This window comes from Ursus americanus, chromosome 1 (assembly GCF_024610735.1).
Source record: "Ursus americanus isolate L20-20 chromosome 1, mUrsAme1.1.p, whole genome shotgun sequence".
Lineage (NCBI taxonomy): Eukaryota > Metazoa > Chordata > Mammalia > Carnivora > Ursidae > Ursus > Ursus americanus.
The window spans coordinates 76,728,726-76,743,430 of NC_142127.1; positions in this window are offsets into that span (position 1 = coordinate 76,728,726).

The following is a 14,705-nucleotide window of genomic DNA, read 5'->3' on the forward strand; positions in this document are numbered from 1 at the left end:
CTACCTCTGTCCCTCCCTTTACTTGTGCTCCCTCCCCCCCTTAAATAAATAAAATCTTAAAAAAAAAAAAAAAAAGACTGGGCAGGGGGAAGATTGGAAACACACACAGATACATATACATTTTATATATAGAATAAATGGTTTATGGATATTATCACACATGATGTGTTCAATTACACTGCATGATATGTTTAATATATTGTTCCTTAACAGCAATGTAAATTCAATTCACCGTGCAAAGTTACAATGAATGTAGTACATTAATGTAGTCTTTCCATTGACCCCTGCACATCCATCTGTGATTCTTTGCTTCAGATGACTTGTGTCTCACATTTTCTTTGAATAAATGTACATCTTTAGCAAACCCAGAAGAAGTAATTGAGAGTGTTTAATCTGTAAAAAAATAAAATATTATCTAGCTTTCCAGACTTTATGGTCAAAATGTAAGCATGCAATATATAGACAAAATGTACTTTTGAAACAGAAGATTTATTTTACCAAAAACAATTTTAGATTCCTCTGTTATATTATCACTCAACACTCTTTTCCTTTATAATTCCTCTAGGGGACTGATGATTGCATTAAAAAAATGGCTCTCTCCCTTTGCTGCCTCATGGTCTTCTTTGCATGATTCTCTGAACTGCTTGAGAAAAATCATTTGAAAAATATGTCATGGAAAAACAAAGTAAACAGATGAATAGCTGATCACTAAAACTTTTGTTCAGTTATTTGCTTTGAGGCAAGGCTATGCCAAAGAACATTACATCACCTAAAGTGCTGTCACTGAGTCCCATCAGCCACGCTCTTCAAATGTCCCTAATTGTCCTAGTTGTCCTTTCTTCACTGTTCTCTCTGTATTACACCTCTCAAGATCTTCAGCATCTCAAACTAGCATTTTGCAAGAGTCTGTGCATTTGTTGCCACCAGCCTCTCCCTTCTCCCTTTGAAACACCCTGCATAATACTTCTAACCAATCTCTGGTACTACCAGGACCACTTTCACTGTGTCATTTTTTCTGCTAAAAACAAACCAAAAAAAAAAAAAAATCACAATCTTCATTTTGAAAACCTGTACATCACAAAACATCAGGTACAGTATGATCCTGACTTTGTTGAAAACAAAAACCCAACCCTATATATATATATGTATATATGTATACATACACACACACACCCATTGTTTAATTTTCTTTCTTTCTTTCTTTCTTTCTTTCTTTCTTTCTTTCTTTCTTTCTTTCTTTCTCTTTTTTCTTTTTTCTTTTTTTTTGAGAGAGCGAGTGAGAGAGGAAGCCTGCAAGGGGGGAGAGGGAGGTGGGGCAGAGGCAGAGGCAGAGAGAGAATCCCAAGCAGGCTCCACCCCCAGCATGGACTAACTTGGGAGCAGATCTCACAACCCTGAGCTCATGACCTGAGCCGAAATCAAGAGTTGGACCCTTAACCTACTGAGCCACCCAGGTGCCACATTCGTTTAGTTTTTCTATTGCTGCTATAACACATTATTATAAACTCAGTTGCTTAAAACAACACAGAGTTATAGTCATTATCTTATAGTTCTGGAGGTCAGAAGTCCAAAATCAGTCTCAGCTGACTAAAATTGTGGTGTTGACAGATGTGCAGTCCTTCCGGAAGCTCTGTGAAGAATCTGTTTCTTTGTCTTTTCTAGCTTCTAGAGGCTGCCTGTATTCCTTGGCTCATGGCCCCATTTTCCATCTTCAAAGCCACAGCATAGCATCTTCCAGTCTTTCTCTCTGACTTTGACCCTCCTGCCTCCCTCTTATAGGCACCATTGTGATTAATTTGGGTCCAACTAAATTATTCAGAATAGTCTTTCCATCACAAGATCCTTGATTTTATTTATTTGAGTCCTCTCTCTTTTTTTCTTGAGCTTGGCTCAAGGTTTATCAATTTTGTTTACCTTTTCAAAGAACCAGCTCCTGTTTTCATTGGAATATTCTATTTTTTTAAGCCTCTGTTTCATTTATTTATACTCTTTATTTTTTTTCCTTCCTTCTACTAGGTTTGGGGTTTGTTCTTCTTTTTTCTTGCTCTTTAGTTTGTTTATTTACAAGGTTAGGTTGTTTATTTCAAGATCCTTAATTACATCTGCAAAATCCCTTTTTCTGTATAAAGCAACATATCCACAGGTTCTAGGAATTAAGACACGGATATCTTTTGAGGGGAGGAGCATTATTCTGCCTACCACACCCATACATAGATACACACAAATTTGCATGAGAAACTGGAACGAAGTATACCAAAATATTAACAGGTTCATTACCTCCAGATTCAGAACTTCAGGTGATTTTAGGGGTGCCGGGGTGGCGCAGTCGTTAAGTGTCTGCCTTCGGCTCAGGGCGTGATCCTGGCGTTTCGGGATCGAGCCCCACATCAGGCTCCTCCACTGGGAGCCTGCTTCTTCCTCTCCCACTCCCCCTGCTTGTGTTCCCTCTCTCGCTGGCCGTCTCTCTCTGTCTAATAAAAAAAAAAAAAAAAAAAATTCAGGTGATTTTAGTTTTTACTTCTTTGTGTTTAATCAATATTCCCAGTTTTCAAAATGATCTTGCATTACTTTTTTTATTCATAGAATGACAACGAAGAAATTAATGTCATTATAGAGCACGCTTGCTACTTTCCCTGCCCTGCGCTCTTCTCTTTCTCTGCAGATGTATGTTTCTTTTGGAAATGCTCCCCCTAACCCAGCCTCCACCTCAACCGTGTGGCTCTAAGGACAGCTGGCAATCATGGTAGCTCTTCAGTGGTCACAGATGAGAGCATGTGATCCACTCGGGGTAACCAGAGAAATTCCCAGCATTTCTTTCTTTCTTTCAACCAGAACTGGGGAGGGGGGAGCCATTCTTCTCTGATGGGACACTCAGGAAGAGGCTAACTAGAAAACGTTGGTAACTTTGGTTCTAATATCAAAGAAAACATGAGAGCGAAGCAGAGATGAAAAAAACAGAAAGGGAGAATCCCAGTGGTATTTGCATGTGTGGTTGGCGCTTTCTGAGGAACTGCTAGCTATATTCCTCTCCTTCTCTAGGTTTGGGTATATAAACCAATAGGTTCCTCCTTCTGCCCAAACCGGCTGTTACTATCAGTTGCAACAAAAGAGTCAGGTTCAAATAGGTATGTTTTTAAGCCCATAACTATTCCCTGTTGCTTGTTATTGTCTCAAATTAGCTCCTGTGACTGGCTTCAAAGCTATTCACCACCCCCTCCTTCTCTGCCCCCACTTCTCAACATTGTTACACTCTGGCTGGCCTTCTCATCTTTCCTCACACACTTAATGGCCTTTGCTTTTGTGGCTTTGCTCTTGTTCTCCTGGTCTGGACTGTCCTCACCTCCCTGCCCAGCCCATCCAAATCCCGTCCAACCTTCCCAGCCACCTCTAGGATGCTCCATGAAATACCCACCAAATCAGCCAGAGAAATCTTGCTTCTCCAGATGTTTATAACATGCAAGGTCTGCACCACGCGTTCAATACCTACACCCACTTTCTATGGTTTGATAAATCCCATGAGGACGAGAACCATACCATGTTTTACAAATTACGCTCATAGAACTCACTGTTCATGTCGATTGAGTAAATTACATGTTAAGCCAAAGATCCGAAATATTAAAGTGTAGTCCTTCTTGGATGAAAGCATAGACCATTGTAAATATTTATAAGTTAGACATGGCCTGGTACACTGGAAGATAGTTTCATGATACTAAATTGTCATCCTTTATGTTGCATGTTTTCTCATCATTTCCACAGAGATAATTTAAGAATGGGAAGTAAGACCTGATGGGAAAAGATGAAGAAGCCAGAAATATTTAGCTGTGAGAGGAAAAAAATGGAAGTAAACCTAACAATAATCTTAATATTTGTGAAAATTTGCCATACAGAAAGAGGGTTCTTCCTCCCTAGGAACTGAGATTGAGGTGGGGAATGAGCAATCAACCACACGATGAAATTTAGGTGTGCCTAAATAGATTTATCACCATAAGAATATCAAACAATTAAATGCATTCTGACCTTTGTATAATGTAGCTCTATGGTAGTTCTGAAAAAAAATTTGGTGGGGGGGGGGGAATGACTACGGGTTATTTTGTCTAAAGGCAAGAAGTTGAGTAAAATGACCACAAAAAATTTTTACTAACTGTAAGGATCTAGTTTATAAAGCTTTAATATTATACAGAGGAGGGAAAAGTTTTGAATGACATTGAAATGTTATAGCTATGTATGCAGATACTTTTGTTGTTTTTTTTCCCATGAAAAGAGACCGTCTTGTTGCAAATACATGCAGGGGTAAGTTAAAAACTTTGCCTGATCTATCCATCTGCTTTCTTCCAAAGGAAAACTTAATTATGTTCAGATATCACCCAATTTCTGCCTTTGAAATTATTTCTGCCTTTTTTGCCTCAAGTATAAGTGTAGATTTTAAGTCCAAATCAGGTATTTAAAAAAACTTTGACAGTATTTTCTTTTTAAAAAAATATTTTATTTATTCATTTGAGAGAGAGAGAATGTGGGTGAATGAGTGGGGGGGGGCAGAGCGAGAAGCAACTCCCTGCTGAGCAGGGAGCCTAGGGCGGGGCTCAAACCCGGGACCTCAGGATCATGACTTGAGCCCAAGGGAGATGCTTAACGGACTGAGCTACTCAGGATTCCCTCGACGATATTTTCTACCTAGACCATGACACCCTTCTCACAAAAATTCTAACATAAGCACGAAATAGCCCAATTCTATACGGTACTATCCATAAGGAACAGTAGAACACCAATGGTATATCAATTACCAGGCTGAAATGTGATTCCAAAGGAGGGAGGAATGAGTAGGTGGAGCACAGGGCATTTTTAGGGCAGTAAAACTATTCTGTATGATACTATAATGGTGGGTAGGTGTCATTATACATTTGTCAAAACCTATGGGATGTTTACGAAGAGTGATCCCTAATGGAAACTATGGACTTTAGTTAACAATAATGTATCAATATTGCCCCATCAGTTGTAACAAACATACTACACTAATGCAAGATGTTTATAATAGGGAAACTTGGGAGGGGAAAAGGGCATGGGAGGTGGTAGAGGGAAATGTATAGGAATTCTGTAGTTTCCTTTCAAATTATCTATAAACCTAAAACTGCTCTAAAAAATAGCCTAATTTTGGGATGTCTGGGTGGCATGGTCAGTTGGGCATCAAACTCTTGGTTTTGGTTGGGGTTGTGATCTCAGTGTCATGAGATTAAGCCCCGCATTGGGCTCTGCCCTTAGCCCTGAGTCTGCTTGAGATTCTCTTTCCCTCTCCTCTGCCCCTCCCCCCACTCATACTCACTCTCAAATAAATAAATCTTTTTAAAAAGTCCAATTTTTAAAAAGTGATTCCAAACACCTGAATCAGTCCTTAATTAGGGAAAGAAGGTAAGTGTAAATAGCTATATTCCTATCTTTTGTTAAGAATATTACATATAACCAATATCTATTTGTAATAAATTACCTCCCCAATCTTTTAAACACCCAGGAGAATCCTGTTGCTCTAATGATCAGAGTCTCATTGAAAATTAGTTAAATCTGAAGCCATGAACATTTGTGTGTGTGTGTGTGTGTGTGTGTGTGTGTGTGTGTGTGTGTGGTTTTGCTTATGAATCAAGATTAGGGAGAATATCTGATTGTCCTCCATAAGAAACTAAAAGTACTTGTGACAAAATTTCCCTTTTCCTTTTCTACCTCAGCAATAATCCAGTATCCATTTCAGCTTTAATTTTGTATGGTGGGGGAGGAAGCCATATCAGCATCCATGCTGGCCCATCATGGATCGAATGTAGTAAATATTTTCATTCACTGTTCTTGTCATTACACTGTATTTTAAAACTTGAACAAATAATGGGGATACCAGTCCTCTAGAAATAATGATTCCTTTCAAAGCTCTTTCCCTTATGGACTTTACAGATGAATGCAGAACTTGGCCACTATTATTGAAGGCAAGTAAAAGGGTCCTATGGGAGCCCATAAGAGGGCATATGCTCAGAGAATGAGTGTTGTCTGTGAGCTAAGGGAATGAATGAAGAAGAAGAATGGAATGACTGAATGAAACAATGGGGAGATTTGAGCCATGATATAGGACTGTACATTCAAATGCACACTGGCCCACTAAATGCTTCATACGTATTTCAAGATCACATTCTCAAATGCACACAGCTAGTTCTTACGTGTGGTTCACCACAGTGTCTAAAGAATATCAGTTGTTGGTGAAAAGGACCACTACCCTTTTTCAATAGAGGAAAGAGGCGTATCTTCCATTTTATCCTTTTTTAGCATCTGTATTCAGTTGTTCTGGCTATGAATCTCAATCCTGAAACTCTAATGTGCAAAAAATACTACATTTCTTTGTTTTCTTGAATTAATTTTGCCTCAGAGTCTCCCATTCCACAATGCAGGCAAGAAATTCAACCTCAGTTGTTCCTGGCCCTCTCCTCCCCTGTTGCTCCCCATCCTTTGCCAAGGAAGTCCGGAGGCTTCACATGGCCTCAAAGCACTGAGGAGGTCCCTTCTGTCATCCACCCGCTCTGCGTTCCACAGAGGTGCCCGCTGCCTTAGTGCTCCGTGTCTCTCAGATCCATGACTCCTGCTGCTTCCATTCAACCCTTGGGTAAGGCATCTTTGATGAGCTAGAAATATTTGGCCACTTCTTCAGGCTACTACCAGGGAAGAGAGGGCAGGAAAACAAGGGTGCACAGAAATCTAATTTTCCTTAAGGCACAACCTTTTCCCTCACAGGCAGACTCAGTTCTCTTTTACCTTCAGGGAATTCAGCATGGATTTTGGGGGGCGGGGGCAGTTTAGGCATTTGAAAATAAAACCAAGTAGGGAAGTATCTTACAGGCAACTTCTGCTTTCCTCCTTGTGACATATTTAATACTCCCCCGAGGCAAAGAAGCATGTGGCCTACTACCTTCCTGAATTTAGGATGAGAAAGAGGAAAATACAGGAGGAAGCCATAAATACATATCTCAAAAGCCTCATCCTCCCACACAGTCAGATTGCCCAAGCTTGCTTAGCTGAATGAGAATCTTTTGTCTGAAGCCTTAATGCAAAAGGATCAACTCCTAGTAAGCTCTATGATAGCTACCCTCTTCCATAAATTCAGTTGAAATTCTGATGAGAAAGAAAAGTCAAAGATCAGAGATGTGAGGAAAATGGGTGCATGGAATTATTACCATAGCTGAGGTTAATTAATATAAGATTAATTCCAGTATGTAAAATGTTCAAAGTATGAGCACCGATAATACGAATCAATTGATAAAGTTAGAAAATTTTGGTAGTGACTTTGTCCTTTGAGAGCCTGATTCTCCCATAAAAAATGTTACAAGGGACACCTGGCTGGTTCAGTCCATGGAACATACAACTCTTGATCTCGGGGTTGTGAGTTCAAGCCCCACGCTTGGTACAGAGATTATGTAAACATAAAATCCTTAAAAAAAATGTTGATGAGAATGTAATTTAGACAGTTAACGGTTATACCATAAGAAGAATCACTAGGTGATTTGTAGCAGGTCTCCTCACATGTATTTATGTTTAACTCATTCATTGATTTTTTTTCTCCTAAAATAATTTGGTGAAGAGTGAGGCAAGTCACTACCAGTAGTTCTTCTATGATATATTTGCAACCTCTGTAATAACGTTTGCTGTGTAATTACTGTTTTTCTTCTTCCTAGAAGTGTAGAAATTAACAAAGAGAAGCATAGGAGTTTCCATTTGTCTGGAGATTTCCTATTCTCTGTTCCTCTGCTCCAATTTTGGATACACTTATGCATGTGATAGCAATGCTAACTAAAAGTTATAATTAGAATATCATGGTAATGCAGGATGAGATACATCTTTGCTGTTCTTTGCTGTTACCACAACAAATAATGGGAAACCACAAAGGCCTCTTATGCATTTTTTTTTTTATTGAAGGGCTGTCCATGTAGAATATTTGTCAAACTCTAAGTGAAAGATTTTTTGTCCTAAATATTTTTACCATATTTCCTATTTATGTTTTATGCTTCTATTTGTATAACCAAAACTTTCTTTCCTTTAAGTATTATCCAAAGGGAACATGACCTTTAATTAAATATCAGCGCTTGTTTGAACTGTTCCTCAATTAGATCATATTTCCTTAAACTTATTCTAGAGGAGAAGATACATACATCTGCCACCAACTAGCCATGTCTATAGATCAGTCCCAGAATCAGGGACATTAAAACTGCAGGCAGGGAAGGCCAACAGCAAAAAAGTTACTAGCTCTCAGTGTAATGTAAGGGTGCATGCCTGATTCTTTCCTTAAGGCTCCACAAAGGGGGAGAAAAACCTTTTTCCTCCAGCTCTCCCTATGCAGCATAGCAATCGAAGAACAAATCATCTACATGTAAATTTTTTATCACATAGAAATGTGTACTCCTAAAGTGTCATATAGAACAAAGAATTAACATAGATGATTCTTCCCAGATTTTTGGTTTGCCTAACCTCTCATTCTAATCCATGTATCAGGAAGACCCAAACACTCCTTCAGAAAAACTTTTGTTAGGGCTTACCATGGGTCAGCTATACTCCTAGAAACTTAAGATCAAAGGCCGTCTAGGACTGAAAAGCTAAATTATCTCCGAGCATCAGTATTGGAGCTCAGGGTCGGGGTGGGACACTCAGAGTGTCCAACCAAGTGCTGGACATAGAGTGGGTACTTTGACAATGCGGTCGGGCAAGGCGATGGGAATCTGTCCAGTCAATCTCCTGATAGTAACAGCCATGAATCTTGTCAGAGCAATGGGTAGAACCCCAGGCAGGTGGTTAGCAGTACGGAGGCCTGGAAGCAGGTAGCACTGCCCTTGTTATAGGTCTGGGGTTCACAAGTTCTGGTTTCCAGAAGGACAAAAGCAAGGTGGATTCCAGGGCTGGAATAACCAGACTGGGAACTACAACATATATTATTGCTTGCTACCCAAAAGCATCCCCAATTCCCTCCCTGGCAGTTGGGGGTGGCCATGTGATCTGATTCTAATGCAAGACATATTAAAGGATGTCTGTTGGGAATAGGGACAGATTTTTGGGAAATATTTTGCTTTCCTGAGAAATAGGGATAAGCATTACTGGCAAGTACCCCTTCTTTTCTTTTTATTTTCCAGCCTTGAATATAAGCGTGCTGCATGGGTACATAGTGATCAAAGGCAATGCTAAGAATGGTGTAGAAAAGAGAATAAGGCTCTTTTTTTTTTTTAAAGGTTTTATTGATTTATTTTTGTCAGAGAGAGAGAGAGACAGCGAAAGCGGGGGGAGTGGCAGAGGGAGAGGGAGAAGCAGGTTCCCTGCTGAACAGGGACCCCAATCCTAGGACCCTGGGATCATGACCTGAGCCAAAGGCAGATGCGTAACCAACTGAGCCACCCAGACATCCCAAGGCTACATCTTTGATACTGTTCAGCCACAATCTTGGCCCTGGATGCTATACCTCCAGGCTTCTTGTAATTAAAAAACAAACAAACAAACAAAAAAACCCCACCTATTTGGTTAAGCCACTATTGGAAATTCTGTTGCTTACAGTCAAACACATTCTTAACTGGAATAGAAACCAAGGTAGAAACTCCAGGGAAAATAAGGGGTAGACGTGGTGATTTAGCTATTGAAGTACAAGTAAGAGATGGGAGATAGCTTACAGGGAACTAGGTCAAAACTCAGTGATTAGAACAAGGGAATGGACCCAGACAGAGCATAACCAGTAGAAGGCTGGTTTTCAGGATTCTTAAATGCCCTGTGCCAAAAATGGGACTGCACTCTGAACCTAGGAGAGTATAAGGGGTCTAGATTAGGACATGGAGAGTTTTGGGTGCAGAGAAGACAGAGAAGTACCTAAGTCTTGTCTTTCATTGTCAAATTCTTCTTAAAATTTCATCCCATTGTTTAAAAGCATCAAAATAATGTGTCTCATCATATAAACCAAAAAAGTAAACACTATTTTTCTGGAGTTCATGGAACATCACAAAGTTTTTTTCCCCCCATTAATGAGTTGATTAAAATGTCTATTAAAGACAAATAGATCTAAATTACAAAAATGAGAGTCAAGAGATCTTACAGGACTAATACCTATGAAGAACCTTCTCAGCCTGAAAAAGTATAACAATAATATAAATGGAATATTATATGAGCAAATAAAATGTCATGTTTAAAGATGGCTAACACCTTTATTATCAAAAAGTAGAAACAATATAGAAGGTATAAAATGTAGGAAAGTAAGTCTTGTCCTCTGAATGTATAATTAAATTCTATCTGGAATTAAAGAAAACATGAACTGTATTTGGGAGTCTTGAGAAAAAGAAGGGAAGGGGTAAACTTAGGGTTAAGAGGTGAGGACTTAGCTGTGTTGGACAGAGTAGGAAATTCTAGGAGGCAGAGGGGTGTTGAGGACAGACTAGACAGTAGTAGTGAAAATGAGATTCTTGCTTTGGGAGATTCTTCTTCTGGGAATAGAACTCTGGGAGTCAGAGTCCAGCATCCTTTCCCAGGAGAGCAGAAAACCATTTACTTAAGGGGGAAGAAAGTAGTCATTGCTGACGTTTCCCTATCTTCTCACTGGCAACAGAGTGGCTAGAAAATTGTACCAGACATGATTTGCAGGCGGGAACAGAGCAGTAGCATCTAAGGTGAGGCCAGGCATGGGGTGAGGTAGCAGGAAGCAGGTTACCTGAGGTCAGGCCAGGTTTGGGTTGGATACGGTGGTGGTTTTAGAGTTTAACTGTGTTGGCGCACATGTCTTTCCCACAGACTTTGGATATTCCAGGTATCAAATTTCCAGGCCCACCCAAAGGAAGCTCTGGTCTGCTGGGTTACACAGCCCTTCCTCCAGAAATAACTTGATCCACTGGATAGATCTGGAGGTGTGAAATGTCTCTAACAAAGTGTAAGGTCCTACCGAGGTCTCAATCTTAGAAAGCCTGACCTCATTATTGACTTTGCACCCATGCAGAGCCCTTTTGCTCTTCAGAACTCTTACTCTTCAATTTCAGACTTGATTCCTCAGACTGTGTCTCCAACAGCTTTTTAGCCCACAGACCAAATGGTTGACCTTTCTGAAAAATATGATCAGGAACATGAATAAACAGGGAGGTCTCAGCTTCTGACCTGATTTGAAGCTGCATAAATGTGACTGCTTTCTCAGGAAGATTGAGTACGTTGTCCTCTACCTATCAAGGGAGTTCTTCTCAGTTGAAAACTCCTATTTCTTCAAGGCCAGGAAGAAGGATTCAGCCCAATGGGGACTCTTCCACATGTAACATACAAGGGAAAAAACCAATTCTTCATTCGGAGTGGGCATAGGTGATTCCAGAGTCTCCCTGGCCCCACAAAGACCTCTACCTGCTTGATTATGGTTGACATTCCTTTCCTTGACAACTCCTCTCAGGGACAGATGCCTAGTTGAAGACATACATTGACTGTCATTCATACCAAGGTAATAAGCCAGTTAATCAATAAGCTTAAGTGACTGATTTGGGAGAAGCTACTGGGTCCTTGACGTGGATGATGAGGTGGAGAGATGCCTACATGAAGCAGGAAGGCTCAGGTGAGTCTTTTCTAAGGAGGAGTTGAAGACTCTAAAGGCAAATGTCATTTATCCCACTCGAGAATACTGCTTTTGAGTTATGTAATGCACATTTCGCATTATGTCGAAGTTTATGCATGTGGGGAGGAAGATTTAAATTGTCCAAGTTCACCACAAAGTGGTTTCATTCTAGACTAGACAGTTTCAGGTTTCCATTGTAAGCTACTATTTAATTATTATTAGTTACCATTTCTATTAATTAGAATAATAATGATGATAATACAAATATACATATGACCGCAGCCTACTTATGACAAAAACATTAAGAATGTGTAAATTCACATGATTTGCTCAATCTGTTGGCTCAATCCATTTTTCAAATAGGAAGAAATTGAAATCCTATTATCCCTCCTCGTACTTGTAATGTCCTATCTCCATTTACTTTTACTTCTTAGGAACTCACCTGTAATGTCAACTCACGGGCTTGTATTTTCCTTTTTGATCCCTGAATAAATGATTTTTTATTTTGCTTACAGTATTTATTTTATTGGAAAATTATTTCATTATGAATCCGCATTGTGAATTTGATGTGAAAGCTAAAAGCAGAAGTTTGAATAAATGAGTGTTCCATATGAATTAAGTTGGAATTTGGCTGACGTCATTTTTCCTGCTGCACATTCAGTATATGCTGCAGGTGTGGTATAAAATAATAAGTTTCTATCCCGGAAAGAAGTGTTGGAGGCCATTTTCGTCAGTGTTGAATATTTCTTTTTATTTTATTATATCTTAATTGTTTTTAATTTTAATTCTAGTCTAGTGACAGTGTTATACTAGTTTCAGGGGTACAATATAGTGATTCCACGATTCTATGCATTACTCAGTGCTCATCAAGATAAGTGTGCTCTTAATCCCCATCACCTATTTCACAGCCCACCCCTCCCCACACACACCATAACCATCAGTTTGTTCTCTGTAGTTACGAGTCTGTTTCTTGGTTTGTCTGTCTTTTTTGTTTCCTTTGCTCATTTTTTTCCCCTTACATTCCACATATGAGTGAAATCATATGGTATTTGTCTTTCTCTGACTTATTTCACTTCACATTATATTCTCCAGCTCTATCCATGTTGTTGTCAGTGTTGAATATTTCTTTAGAGTCTCAAAAAGAATTCCATGGTCCTTGAATCATTTTAAATCACATTTAAAAGTCAGATATATGGAAATTAAGGATATGACAAAGTAAAAGGGAAAAAATTATGAGAAAAGAGAACCCTAAAATAATTTTGTAGTATTTTTGCAATTAAAGTACTTTCAGTGTACTGAAGAGAATAAAAATTTGATTTTGTGAGAAATCTGAAATTGAGATTAAACTTTCTTTTAAAGATTTTATTTATTTATTTGAGAGAGAGAAAGCAGGGGAGGAGCAGAGAGGGGGAGAGAGGGACAAGCATACTCCATGTTCAGCGTGGAGCCCAGAGTGGAGCCCGATACAGGGCTCGATCTCATGACCCTGAGATCATGACCTGAGCCGAAACCAAGAGTTAGCTGCTTAACCAACGGAGCCATCCAGGTGCCCCAAGATTAAACATGTTTTTAAGAACTGTTTCAAGTGCTGTGGCAGAGGTGACCAGCTGTTCACCAAAATCCGTTCTTTCTTTTCATGGTTAGAGCTGTTGCTGGAACAGGACTGCTGAGCTAGGGTCTGGATTTCCCAGCCTCCCTCGCACCTGGGTGTGGCTATGTGGTAGTTCTCACCAACAGACTGTGAGCAGGAATGACTTTTGTCACTTCTAGGCCAAGACTTAAGAAGCAGGTTTGACTTTCTGCTTGCAATCTCCTCTTCCAATTCCTCTTCATCCTCCTCCATCAGGCCCGGAGGCACATGACAATGGGGGCCTAATGGAGGTGGAGCCACAAATAAATTGAACATTGATCCTCAAGCCACCTCTGGAAGAAAGCTGCCTGCCAACCAGAAGTACTACATGAGCAAGAGGTAGGACTCAAAATGTGTCATAGCCGTAGGACAACAGAAATTTGTTATAGCAGCTAGAGTTTCTCCAGCAATGTAAACATCCTTATTACTGTTGCTTACTGGAAATTTCCAATAAGAGATTCTGCCGAACTTTAATGAATAGATGAGATTCACTCGCAATTAATAGATCATTTGGACACAGATTTTTTTTTTAATTGTGGTAAAAAACACATAACATGAATTTACCCTCTGGAAAAATTGTAAGCGTACATTATAGTATTGTTAACTATATGCACATTGTTCAGATCTCTATAGCTTTTTCATCTTGCGTGATTGAAACTTATACCCATTGAACAACTGGAGATGTTTTTAAAGTCTTTAATAACTGCTTATGTTCTTAAGGAGGTAAGCTATTTTCTTGAAGTCTTAATTTCAGTACAAGCATAACATAACATTTAACATCGTATAGCTCTTGCTACTGCCAGACAATCATCTAAGTGCCTTCTGTATATTAGCCCAATCTAACCCCCACCCAAATACACACACACACACACACACACACACACACACACACACACAAGACTTCAATTGCAGGAAAAATAAAACTGTGTTGAGAGGCAAAACTCCCTTTTAATATCAAACCTAGGATTGATTATTAGATATTTCACATTAATGAATCCTAAATAATGAAATTTAGTATAAAGGAGGATATTTAAAATAATTACAAGATGATTTATTGTAAATATAAATTGTTCATTAAAATAGATATGCAAGCAAGACATGTTTCTGATATTCCTGATTATTTTACTGCCTGTGGTGGTAATTACATTGGTTTTTCTTACTAAGATGCTTTTCTTAGCCTGGACTGCCACAGTAGGTGAATGTTTCTGCCCTAGACTTAGGCATCTAATAAAAGAATTGGTGAACAGAGTGATTGTAACCCAGGATCAATCTTTGTCCAGAAAGCAAACTAAAGGGTTGCTAATGGACCTTCAGCTAGAATAGGAGTTCTATCCTCTGCCATTTTGACTTCAGCACTACTTTCTAGAGTTGTAAATAAACACAAAAATGCCAGGCTTGCCCTTACCTACAAGAAGTAAATCATTACAGACATTCAGAGCACACTCCAAATCATACAGAAATGCTTTCTCTAAATGCACCGTGACTGCCGATCAACTTGGTCAC